Source organism: Rhinoraja longicauda, chromosome 10 (genome assembly GCF_053455715.1).
Source record: "Rhinoraja longicauda isolate Sanriku21f chromosome 10, sRhiLon1.1, whole genome shotgun sequence".
NCBI lineage: Eukaryota > Metazoa > Chordata > Chondrichthyes > Rajiformes > Arhynchobatidae > Rhinoraja > Rhinoraja longicauda.
In genome coordinates, this window is record NC_135962.1 from 20835107 (window position 1) to 20847538 (window position 12432).

Here is a 12432-nt window from a genome sequence, read left to right on the forward strand (position 1 = left end):
TACTTTCAATTAGTGTTATGGGATAATGCAGATTCTTTTGAGAGAGAGAACAAGATCTTGATTTAATGTCAGAATCTGAAAGACAGTAGCTCTGACAGTGCGCATGCACTCAGTATGAAGATATATCGAGTGTGCACACGTCTCATAACCAAAGACTATTGTTTATCACGGCATGAAAATGGCCCCAGTAGCAATGCACACTCTCTCTCTGTGTGAAAGAGTGTCACTGGTGGTCCGCACATTCATAGTGTGAACGCTTCTATGACTTTAGAAGTTGAGAGATCATGTTACAGTTGTACAAGACGTTTGAGAGCCCCCCCCCCTCACCACTGGTTCTCGATTCTCCTACTCTGGGCGTTTACCTGATCTATTCCCCTCTTGATTTGGTACACTATAAGACAATAGACAATAGACAATAGGTGCAGGAGTAGGCCATTCAGCCCTTCGAGCCAGCACCGCCATTCAATGCGATCATGGCTGATCACTCTCAATCAGTACCCCATTCCTGCCTTCTCCCCATACCCCCTCACTCCGCTATCCTTAAGAGCTCTATCCAGCTCTCTCTTGAAAGCTTCCAACGAACTGGCCTCCACTGCCTTCTGAGGCAGAGAATTCCACACCTTCACCACTCTCTGACTGAAAAAGTTCTTCCTCATCTCCGTTCTAAATGGCCTACCCCTTATTCTTAAACTGTGGCCCCTTGTTCTGGACTCCCCCAACATTGGGAACATGTTTCCTGCCTCTAATGTGTCCAATCCCCTAATTATCTTATATGTTTCAATAAGATCCCCCCTCATCCTTCTATATTCCAGTGTATACAAGCCTAATTGCTCCAGCCTTTCAACATACGACAGTCCCGCCATTCCGGGAATTAACCTAGTGAACCTACGCTGCACATAGGATCATATATAGCACTATAAGATCATAAATAACACTCTAGGATCATATATATTACTACAAGATCATATATAACACTATAATAACTCTATGACACAGTTTCACTATTTGGTCTTGGTCTTATTCTTAGAAATACAGCAGGGTTTTCTCTGAGATCTCTGGTTTCCTCCTACACTCTAAAGATGTAGAGGTTTATAAGTTAATTGGCTTGGTATAAATGTAAAATTGTCCTTAGTGCACGTAGGGTAGTGTTAATGTGCGGGGCTCGCTGATTGGTGCAGACTTGGTGGGCCAAAGGGCCTGTTTCCATGCTGTATCTGTAAAATAAACCAATTGGAGATACAGCATGGAAACAGGCCCGTCAGTCCAACGAGTCCATGCCGACTACCACCCATTCAGGCTGGTTCTGTTATCCCATTTTCTCATCCACTTTCTACACACTCGGGGCAATTTACAGAAGTAATTTACTAGAGGCAGAGGCATATAACCTACAAGCCTGCAAGTCTTTGGGATGTGGGATGAAACTGGATCATCCGGGGGAAACCCACGCAGTCACAGGGAGACTCCACACGGCCAGCACCCAAGGTCAGGATCGAACCCGGGTATCTCATGCTGTGAGGCAGCAGCTCGACCAGCTGCACCACTGTGACTCCCATTTGATAGCACCTTTAATTTATCTGCAATAATCTTTGGTTGGCCTTCATAACGAGATGATTTGAGTACAGGAGTAAAGCGGTCCTTCTGCAATTGTACAAGGCCCTGGTGAGACCACATCTGGAGTAGTGTGTGCAGTTTTGGTCTCCTAATTTGAGGAAGGACACCCTTGCTATTGAGGCAGTGCAGCGTAGGTTCACGAGGTTAATCCCCGGGAGAGAGTTGTAAATCTGTGGAATTCTCTGCTTCAGAAGGCAGTGGAGGCCAATTCTCTGAATGCTTTCAAGAGAGAGCTAGATAGAGCTCTTAAGGATAGTGGAGTCAGGGGGTATGGGGAGAAGGCAAGAACGGGGTACTGATTGAGAATGATCAGCCATGATCACATTGAATGGTGGTGCTGGCTCAAAGGGCCGAATGGCCTACTCCTGCACCTATTGTCTATTGTCTATTGTGTATTGATGGTGGGACTGTCATCCTTAAACTGTGACCCCTTGTTCTGGACTTCCCCAACATCGGGAACAATCTTCCTGCATCTAGCCTGTCCAACCCCTTAAGAATTTTGTAAGTTTCTATAAGATCCCCCCTCAATCTTCTAAATTCCAGCGAGTACAAGCCGAGTCTATCCAGTCTTTCTTCATATGAAAGTCCTGCCATCCCAGGAATCAATCTGGTGAACCTTCTCTGTACTCCCTCTATGGCAAGAATGTCTTTCCTCAGATTAGGAGACCAAAACTGTACGCAATACTCCAGGTGTGGTCTCACCAATGCCCTGTACAACTGCAGCAGAACCTCCCTGCTCCTATACTCAAATCCCCTCGCTATGAATGCCAACATACCATTCGCTTTCTTCACTGCCTGCTGTACCTGCATGCCTACTTTCAATGACTGGTGTACCACGACACCCAGGTCTCGTCGCATCTCCCCTTCTCCTAATCGGCCACCATTCAGGTAATAGTCTGCTTTCCTGTTCTTGCCACCAAAGTGGATAACCTCACATTATACTGCATCTGCCATGCATTTGCCCACTCACCTAACCTATCCAAGTCACGTTGCAGCCTCCTAGCATCCTCCTCACAGCTAACACTGCCCCCCAGCTTTGTGTCATCTGCAAACTTGGAGATGTTGCATTCAATTCCCTCGTCCAAATCATTAATATATATTGTAAATAGCTGGGGTCCCAGCACTGAGCCTTGCGGTACCCCACTAGTCACTGCCTGCCATTCTGAAAAGGACCCGTTTATTCCTACTCTTTGCTTCCTGTCTGCCAGCCAGTTCTCTATCCGCAATGTTGGGGGAGTCCAGAACCAGGGGCCACCATCTAAGAATAAAGGGGAGGCCATTTAAAACTGAGATGAGAAAGAAATCTTTCACCCAGAAAGTTGTGAATTTGTGGAATTCTCTGCCACAGAAGGCAATAGAGGCCAATTCACTGGATGAATTTAAAAGAGAGTTAGATAGAGCTCTAGGGGCTAGCAGAATCAACGGATATGGGGAGAAGGCAGGCACAGGTTACTGATTGTGGATGATCAGCCATGATCACGATGAATGGAGGTGCTGGCTCGAAGGGCCAAATGGCCTCCTCCTGCACCTATTTTCTATGTTTCTATGTTTCTATGTTTCTATGTTTCTATGGCTGGTTTTAAAGGATCTGGAATTTGCTTAATTTCTCCCTTCTCACCTTTTTCTTTGTGACAGCAGAGATGCCAATTGATTAACCAGTTGCACGCATACACTGATGGAACACCGATGTTGTGGCTATATATTTTATTACTGGGGGGGGGGGTTTATAATTGTCAGCTGCTTGTGTTGGACATACTGTTGCTTCATTGCCGGCCACATTGGTTAAAAAATGGTTGCAGCTTCTCAGAACGTGGTACTTTATTGCACATGCAACCACAGGAATATGTTAAAAATCAAAATCAGCGGCTGTCATAATGGTCTCGGGAGTGTGGCAATCGACAGCAAAAACATAAAGTTCTTGTAAGAGTTTGTGGAATGAGTTGCTATGTGCTACTTCACCATATGTTCTCCTTGACATTATTTAAGGCTTTTCCATGACAGACGCAAATACGTTGGAAGAACTAAAAATGGAACGGCTACCGGGAATTTGGGTTTTCAGAGAATGTCGCTCCGAGGGTGTTCAGAATATTCATTCTGTTGTTATGTGAAGAATGTTTCCTTCATCCACGTGATTCCAGCAGTACCGTGTATTCTGTCCAGAAAATCTCCTGTTGGCTCCAAAAGCATTTCCAAGGATTTTTCTTTTTCCTTTACTGTGATCAGAAAAGTCTTGTAAAAGTATTGTAGCTGGAAACTGAGGAGCTGTCTGGATTGTGGCACAAAAGCACTCTCATCTGTATCTGAATTCAATTGCATTGGAATCAAAAAAACGGCTGGCAATTGCATGAATAGACCAACATTTTATTTTTCAGATTCTTTGCATGATCAATTTTAATATGAAGTATTGAGTCTTAGTCTTAGCCTTAGAGATACAGCAGGAAACAGGCCCCTTAGCCCACTGAGTCTGCGCCGACCAGCGATCCCTGTTACACAAGCACAGACAATACACTAGGGACAATTGATCATTTTTATCAAAGCCAATGAACCTACAAACCTGTGGGACTGTGGGAGGCAACCCGAGCTCCCAGAAAAACCCCACATGTTCACAGGGAGAACGTACAAACACCATACAGACAGCACCCGTAGTTGGGTTCGAACCCGGATCTCTGGCACTAAGGCAGCAACTGTGGCACTGTAAGAAAACACTGTGCCGCCCCAGTTTCTCTCTTCTTTGATGCATAACATCCTCTTTAGAAATCTAGGGCGGCACATTGGTGTAGCGGAGAGCTGCTGCCTTACAGCGCCAGAGCCCCTGGGTTTGATCCTGACTACGGGTGCTGTCTGTGCGGAGCTTGTACCTTCTCCCTGTGACCGCGTGGGTTTTCTCTGGGTGCTTTGGTTTCCTCCCACACTTCAACGACATGCAGGTTTGTAGGTTAACTGGCTTTTGTAAGTTGCCCCCAGTCAGTATATGGGTGATCGCTGCTCGGCACGGACTCAGTGGGCCGAAGGGTTTGTTTCCACGCTAAACTAAACTCAACTATTGCTGAATCACATGTCCTCATCACAACAGGCCCTTCCGCCTATTTCATAATATGAGCAAACTTGTACTTATTTCCTTCCGACAGGTTATTGATTAACATAAACAGAAAACAATTGATTATTTTATCCTTTGATTATTCTGGTAAGATTTTTTTTTAATTGTCAAAACTGTTTTGTATATATCCACACTGGACTAATGATTGACCAATTAGTGTTCCCTCGTTTGTTTCTTTAAGTCATCTCTGAAGTTTTTATAAAAATATTTATTCGTAGTGAAGTCTGAAAAAAATCATCCAGTGCTCAAAGGATTAATACAAACCCATTGCCATTGGTAATCTTCACTGAAGTTGACTTTGGATGCTGAGCATTTTTTCATATACATATGATCAAAGTTTTCCACCAATCTAAGTTAATAATATCTTGCATGTTTAAAATACAGAATGTTAATATTATGCCCATATACTGAGTTGGAAATTATAATGGTGTATTTTGAGTGAAGCAAAATAGTTGGCCTGGAATCTTGGTTCAAAAAGCAAGCATGACAAACTTGTTAAAGGAGGTGTGAAGATGAAAGTCTTCAATAAAGGTCATAAATCATTTTCAAAATGATCGAAATGAATCTGCTTTTACAAACAATAATTTTGGAAATAAAAAGTTTTAACGATGCCATGAGACCCTTTTCTCTCACAAATGCAAGAGATTCATGACCAGACCATTGAAGATAAATAGTTATTGTCCTTTGTCCCCGAACTAAATGTATAATGTATTGGTGATAAAATTGAATAGGTTGAAGACTTGGGATTACTGATGACTGCTCTTGATAATTCTGATCCAAATGCAGCCATACTTTTGGATAGCATTTGTAGCTGGCTGAGAATTTTTATTGAGGTGGGACAGATACATTCAGCACAGCTCAGTAACACCTGCTGATGAAGCCAGATTACTCATCTGGCTCTGATCAAATAACCGCTGCATACAAGCAGATTAATGAGGTTGTTTTTGTAGTTTTGTCATCTATTTATAAGGTGATCTATTTTCTGAGAGGCTTAGTTGTACATTGCAAATGCAAGTCTTCTGTGATACCACATGGAATCTTAATCTTCGTATTGCTGATCTCTCCAAAGTACATCATAAGTGATTTTAGAGCAGGTAATAAATATGGTACAAATGTGCAACATTCTTGGCTTAGTAGTGACAATTAGGCCATAAAATGTTCTTTCCAAAACAACCTGTCTTTGTAATTAGCCAGGGAGAGGATTTGGAAATGTCGCCTATTGAGGATGACAATAGACAATAGACAATAGACAATAGGTGCAGGAGTAGGCCATTCAGCCCTTTGAGCCAGCACCGCCATTCAATGCGATCATGGCTGATCACTCTCAATCAGTACCCCGTTCCTGCCTTCTCCCCATACCCCCTCACTCCGCTATACTTAAGAGCTCTATCCAGCTCTCTCTTGAAAGCATCCAACGAACTGGCCTCCACTGCCTTCTGAGGCAGAGAATTCCACACCTTCACCACCCTCTGACTGAAAAAGTTCTTCCTCATCTCCGTTCTAAATGGCCTACCCCTTATTCTCAAACTGTGGCCCCTTGTTCTGGACTCCCCCAACATTGGGAACATGTTATCTGCCTCTAATGTGTCCAATCCCCTAATTATCTTATATGTTTCAATAAGATCCCCCCTCATCCTTCTAAATTCCAGTGTATACAAGCCCAATCGCTCCAGCCTTTCAACATACGACAGTCCCGCCATTCCGGGGATTAACCTAGTGAACCTACGCTGCACGCCCTCCATAGCAAGAATATCCTTCCTCAAATTTGGAGACCAAAACTGCACACAGTACTCCAGGTGCGGTCTCACCAGGGCCCGGTACAACTGTAGAAGGACCTCTTTGCTCCTATACTCAACTCCTCTTGTTACGAAGGCCAACATTCCATTGGCTTTCTTCACTGCCTGCTGAACCTGCATGCTTCCTTTCATTGACTGATGCACTAGGACACCCAGATCTCGTTGAACTCCCCCTCCTCCTAACTTGACACCATTCAGATAATAATCTGCCTTTCTATTCTTACTTCCAAAGTGAATAACCTCACACTTATCTACATTAAACTGCATCTGCCATGTATCCGCCCACTCACACAACCTGTCCAAGTCACCCTGCAGCCTTATTGCATCTTCCTCACAATTCACACTACCCCCCAACTTAGTATCATCTGCAAATTTGCTAATGGTACTTTTAATCCCTTCGTCTAAGTCATTAATGTATATCGTAAATAGCTGGGGTCCCAGCACCGAACCTTGCGGTACCCCACTGGTCACTGCCTGCCATTCCGATAGGGACCCATTTATCCCCACTCTTTACTTTCTGTCTGTCAACCAATTTTCTATCCATGTCAGTACCCTACCCCCAATACCATGTGCCCTAATTTTGCCCACTAATCTCCTATGTGGGACCTTGTCGAAGGCTTTCTGAAAGTCGAGGTACACCACATCCACTGACTCTCCCATGTCAATTTTCCTAGTTACATCCTCAAAAAATTCCAGTAGATTTGTCAAGCATGATTTCCCCTTCGTAAATCCATGCTGACTCGGAATGATCCCGTTACTGCTATCCAAATGCTCAGCAATTTCGTCTTTTATAATTGACTCCAGCATCTTCCCCACCACTGATGTCAGACTAACTGGTCTATAATTACCCGTTTTCTCTCTCCCTCCTTTCTTAAAAAGTGGGATAACATTTGCTATCCTCCAATCCACAGGAACTGATCCTGAATCTATAGAACATTGAAAAATGATCTCCAATGCTTCCACTATTTCTAGAGCCACCTCCTTAAGTACTCTGGGATGCAGACCATCAGGCCCTGGGGATTTATCAGCCTTCAGTCCCATCAGTCTACCCAAAACCATTTCCTGCCTAATGTGGATTTCCTTCAGTTCCTCCATCACCCTAGGTTCTCCGGCCCCTAGAACATTTGGGAGATTGTGTGTATCTTCCTCAGTGAAGACAGATCCAAAGTAACGGTTTAACTCGTCTGCCATTTCTTTGTTCCCCATAATAAATTCCCCTACTTCTGTCTTCAAGGGACCCACATTTACCTTGACTATTTTTTTCCTCTTCACGTACCTAAAAAAACTTTTGCTATCCTCCTTTATATTATTGGCTAGTTTACCCTCGTACCTCATCTTTTCTCCCCGTATTGCCTTTTTAGTTAACTTTTGTTGCTCTTTAAAAGAGTCCCAATCCTCTGTCTTCCCACTCTTCTTTGCTATGTTATACTTCCTCTCCTTAATTTTTATGCTGTCCCTGACTTCCCTTGTCAGCCACAGGTGTCTCTTACTCCCCTTAGAGTCTTTCCACCTCTTTGGAATAAATTGATCCTTCAACCTCTGCATTATTCCCAGGAATACCTGCCATTGCTGTTCTACCGTCTTCCCTGCTAGGGCCTCCTTCCAATCAATTTTGGCCAGCTCCCGCCTCATGCCTTTGTAATCCCCTTTGCTATACTGTAATACCGACACTTCCGATTTTCCCTTCTGCCTTTCCATTTGCAGAGTAAAACTTATCATGTTGTGATCACTGCCTCCTAATGGCTCTTTTACCTCTAGTCCCCTTATCAGATCAGGATCATTACACAACACTAAATCCAGAATTGCCTTCTCCCTGGTAGGCTCCAGTACAAGCTGTTCTAAGAATCCATCTCGAAGGCACTCTACAAACTCTCTTTCCTGGGGTCCATTTCCAACCTGATTTTCCCAGTCTACCTGCATGTTGAAATCTCCCATAACCACCGTAGCATTACATTTTTGACACGCCAATTTTATCTCCTGATTCAACGTGCACCCTATGTCGAGGCTACTGTTTGGGGGCCTATAGATAACTCCCATTATGGTCTTTTTACCCTTACAATTTCTCATTTCTATCCATACTGATTCAACATCTCCTGATTCTATGTCACCCCTTGCAAGGGAATGAATATCATTCCTTACCATCAGAGCAACCCCACCCCCTCTGCCCACCTGTCTGTCTTTTCTATACGTTGTGTACCCCTGAATATTCAGTTCCCAGCCCTGGTCCTCTTGTAGCCATGTCTCAGTGATCCCTACAACATCATACATGACTGATGAAATGAGTGAAGAAGTGGAAAACAGAAAAGTTACAGTCTCTTGCAAACATCTTACAGTTCTCAAGAAAGAACTTTCAAGCACTCTATAATCAGAAAGGACATGTACTGGCATTCATCAGAGAACAGACACAAGGAACTGTGGAAGCTGGTTTACAAAAACAGTCACAAAGCGCTGGAATAATGCAGTGGGTCAGGCAGCATCTCTGGCAGATGTGTTTGGGTGACATTTTGGGTCAAGACCCTTCTTCGGACCCTGCTAACATACTTAGTGCCACAAGGAATCAGCAGAGCCTTTTTTAAGGAGTGCGAGTCTGCTTCTTAATGCTTGAAGCAACTGGAATTTACTGTTGACTTCTTAAATGCCCTTTAGATGACAATGCATGCGGAGCAATGGGTGTCAGCACTGTTGATTATAGGTCACATGATTCTAGATAATAAATCTATTTGCATTTTTTAGTTTACTGATTCATCCTATTATGTTCCAGGAACCTGGAGGTTTAGTTCAGATTAGTTTATTGTCACGTGTACCGAGCTACAGTGAAAAGCTTTTGTTATGTGCTAACCAGTCAGTGGAAATACAATACATGATTATAATCGAGCAATCCACAGTGTACAGATATAGGATAAAAGGAATAACATTTACTTCCAGATAAAGCACAGTAAGGTCTGATTAAAGATAGACCACGGGCCTCTAATGAGATAGATAATAGTTCAGGACCGATCTCTGATTCAGTTGCCTGATAACAGCTGAGAAGAAACTGTCCCTGAATCTGTAGATATGCATTTTCACAGGTCTGTATCGCTTGCCTTATGGGAGAAGAGAGAGTGACTGGGGTGAGACTGGTCCTTGATTATGCTAGTGAAGTCTCACCCTGGTCAATCCCTCTTTTTGGTTTGGAACAGGATAACATTATTGCATCCCCTCGCACACAGAAAGATGTTAACTCAAACCTATCTTTCCAACAGTGTGAGATATTTACAGATCAATGGAAAAATAGTCAGACATTTAGAATTTTGTCCAGGAAGCACCTTGGTATGCACACGGACAAAAAAGTTTGGGTGCACTTCAAAGACCCACACTCTCTGGACCTGACAGCTGCCTTTGGAGCTGTGTGTGTCACTGCATTCCATGTTGTTTACCTGGAACTTATTGAAGAAGTTTATGATAAGGGTTTTGAGATAGATTTGTTAGGTCTGCAGTAGCCAGAAGATATAGAACTGAAGTTTTTGATTTGAAAGATACAACATGGAAACAGGCCCTTTGCCCCACCGGGTTCACGCCAACCATTGATCACCTATTCGTACTAGTTCTACATCAGTCATCCTCAATACTAGTTCTACGTTATCCCACTTTCACATCCACTCCCTACACAAGGGGTAATTTAGAGAGGCCAATTAATCTACAGGACCCACACGACCTTGGGATGTGGGAGGAAACCGGAGCATCCAGAGGACATCCAGAGGAAATCCATGCAGTCACAGGGAGAAATGAAAACTCTACATGGACAGCACACGAGGTCAGGAATGAACCCAGGTTTCTGGAGCTGTGAGGCAGTTGCTTTTGTGTCCAGTTCAGAGGGGTTAGTATGGGGATGGGAAGGGGAGTCAAAATGTTTGGCAATCGGGAGATCGCATAGGCCAAGGTGGACTGAAGGTATATATTTGGCGAAACAATCACCAAATCTCGCCAACATATAGGAACCCAAATCAGGAACACTGGCTACAGTAGATGAGGTTGGAGAAGGTGCAGCTAAACCTCCACTTCACCTGAAAGGACTGTAGGGGTAATTCTACTCCTGTTCCTGTTTCTTATGTTCCAATCTTCATATTAGTTTACTGAGGTTAGAAAAATGATGAGGACGGGGTTAAAGTTATGCAGCAACGTTTTCAGGTGTTCTGTCGAGAGAGCTCAAAATCCCTGGGTCTATCTGCTTGGTTTTAAGAAGTTCTATTGTACCCGGTGATTACCTACAGTTTATGGGATTATTCAGTGCTCACAATGGAATAACAGATCCCTTAACAAAGAGAAGTATTCATTTATTCTTCAGCTATTTACATCATCTATGATGATGAAAACTTAATTCAAATTCGTTAAACAGACAGAAACCTGGTTGAACCAGTAGCTGGACACCACTGTCAGGGTGAGGCCACACAAATTGGAGAATCAGCACCTCATATTTCGCTTGGGCAGTTTACAACCCAAAGGTATGAACATTGCTTTCTCTAATTTCAAGTAACTCAAGTTCTGGGCACCATGTTATGGAAAGGGTTCAGAAAAGATTTACGAGGATGTTGCCAGGACTAGAGGGTGTGAGCCATAGGGAGAGGTTGAGTAGGCTGGTTCTCTATTCCTTGGAGTGCAGGAGGATGAGGGGTGATCTTATAGAGGTGTACAAAATCATGAGAGGAATAGATCGGGTAGATGCACAAAGTTTCTTGCCCAGAGTAGGGGAGTTGAGGACCAGAGGACATTGGTTCAAGGTGAAGGGGAAAAGATTTAATAGAAATCCGAGGGGTGGGTGTATGGAACAAGCTTCCAGGGGAAGTATTTGAGGCTGGGACTATCCATCATTTAAGAAACAGTTTGACAGGCACATGGATAGGACAGGTTTGGGGGGATTTGGACCAAGCGCAGGCAGGTGGGACAAGTGTAGCTGGGACATGTTGGCCGGTGTGGGTAAGTTGGGCCTGTTTCCACACTGTGTCACTATGACTCTATTACTTCTGTATTCCCTCTACTCTCCCCACCCCCCAGCCTAGCCATCCTACCTGTTCCAAACAAGTAATGTACAGGCAACAACCACACAAAAAGAGAGGAAACTTTTAGATATCCAGGCCCTGAGCAATCTCAATAACTCTAAAAAATAGGTATATACATATTACTTTTTACAACTTCAGGGGGTCCCCTATAAGTTTGCAGCCAATTAAATATTTTTGAAGTACAAAACACTGTTGTATGGTTGGAAAATGTCCATTCATTTCCAACACAATTAAATTGCAGCCACAGAGGAGCAAGGATGGAAAAGCTATTCCCTGCGGAGAAACTAAGATGAATTTCTCAGAGAGCAACTGGTCAAGTTATTGAGTTGAGATATCAGGCACTGCAACTTTGAATTATGCCTCTTAATTGGGATGTGCTGTTAATCCTGGCATTGTGGGTGCGGATGAGGGCTAAATGGATGGGGAATGAGTTGGCATTATAAGCCAAGAGTGCCACGCAGCCTTTGGTTTGGGAGCATGCTGGAATGAGATTTCCCAACACACTGGTACAAGTGCAAGCGCCAACAAAAATAGGCCTTGTTATACTTTGCAATAAAAGTTAGTTCCAATAATAACGAAGATAAATGAAATTACAGTTTTATTGAGTTCGGGAGAGCTGGCAAATCACTGGTTCTTTACCGGGTAATATGCCTTAATAAATTATTTTACCATGCAATCTAGGAAATCTTCACCAATGTTAGCGCCATTTTGCCGTAGGGGTCTGACTCTCACAGTGCCTTTGGACTGTGTGGGGGTTGTGGAGAGTCAAAAATAATGATTTTGAACTTGTTATTATTGTACCTGCAAATCGTTGGGGCTGGTTTCCACAGGCAGGCTCTCAACGATATTTAAGAGTAAAAGTATGGATTTGTTTTGATTGTTACCTTTGGTC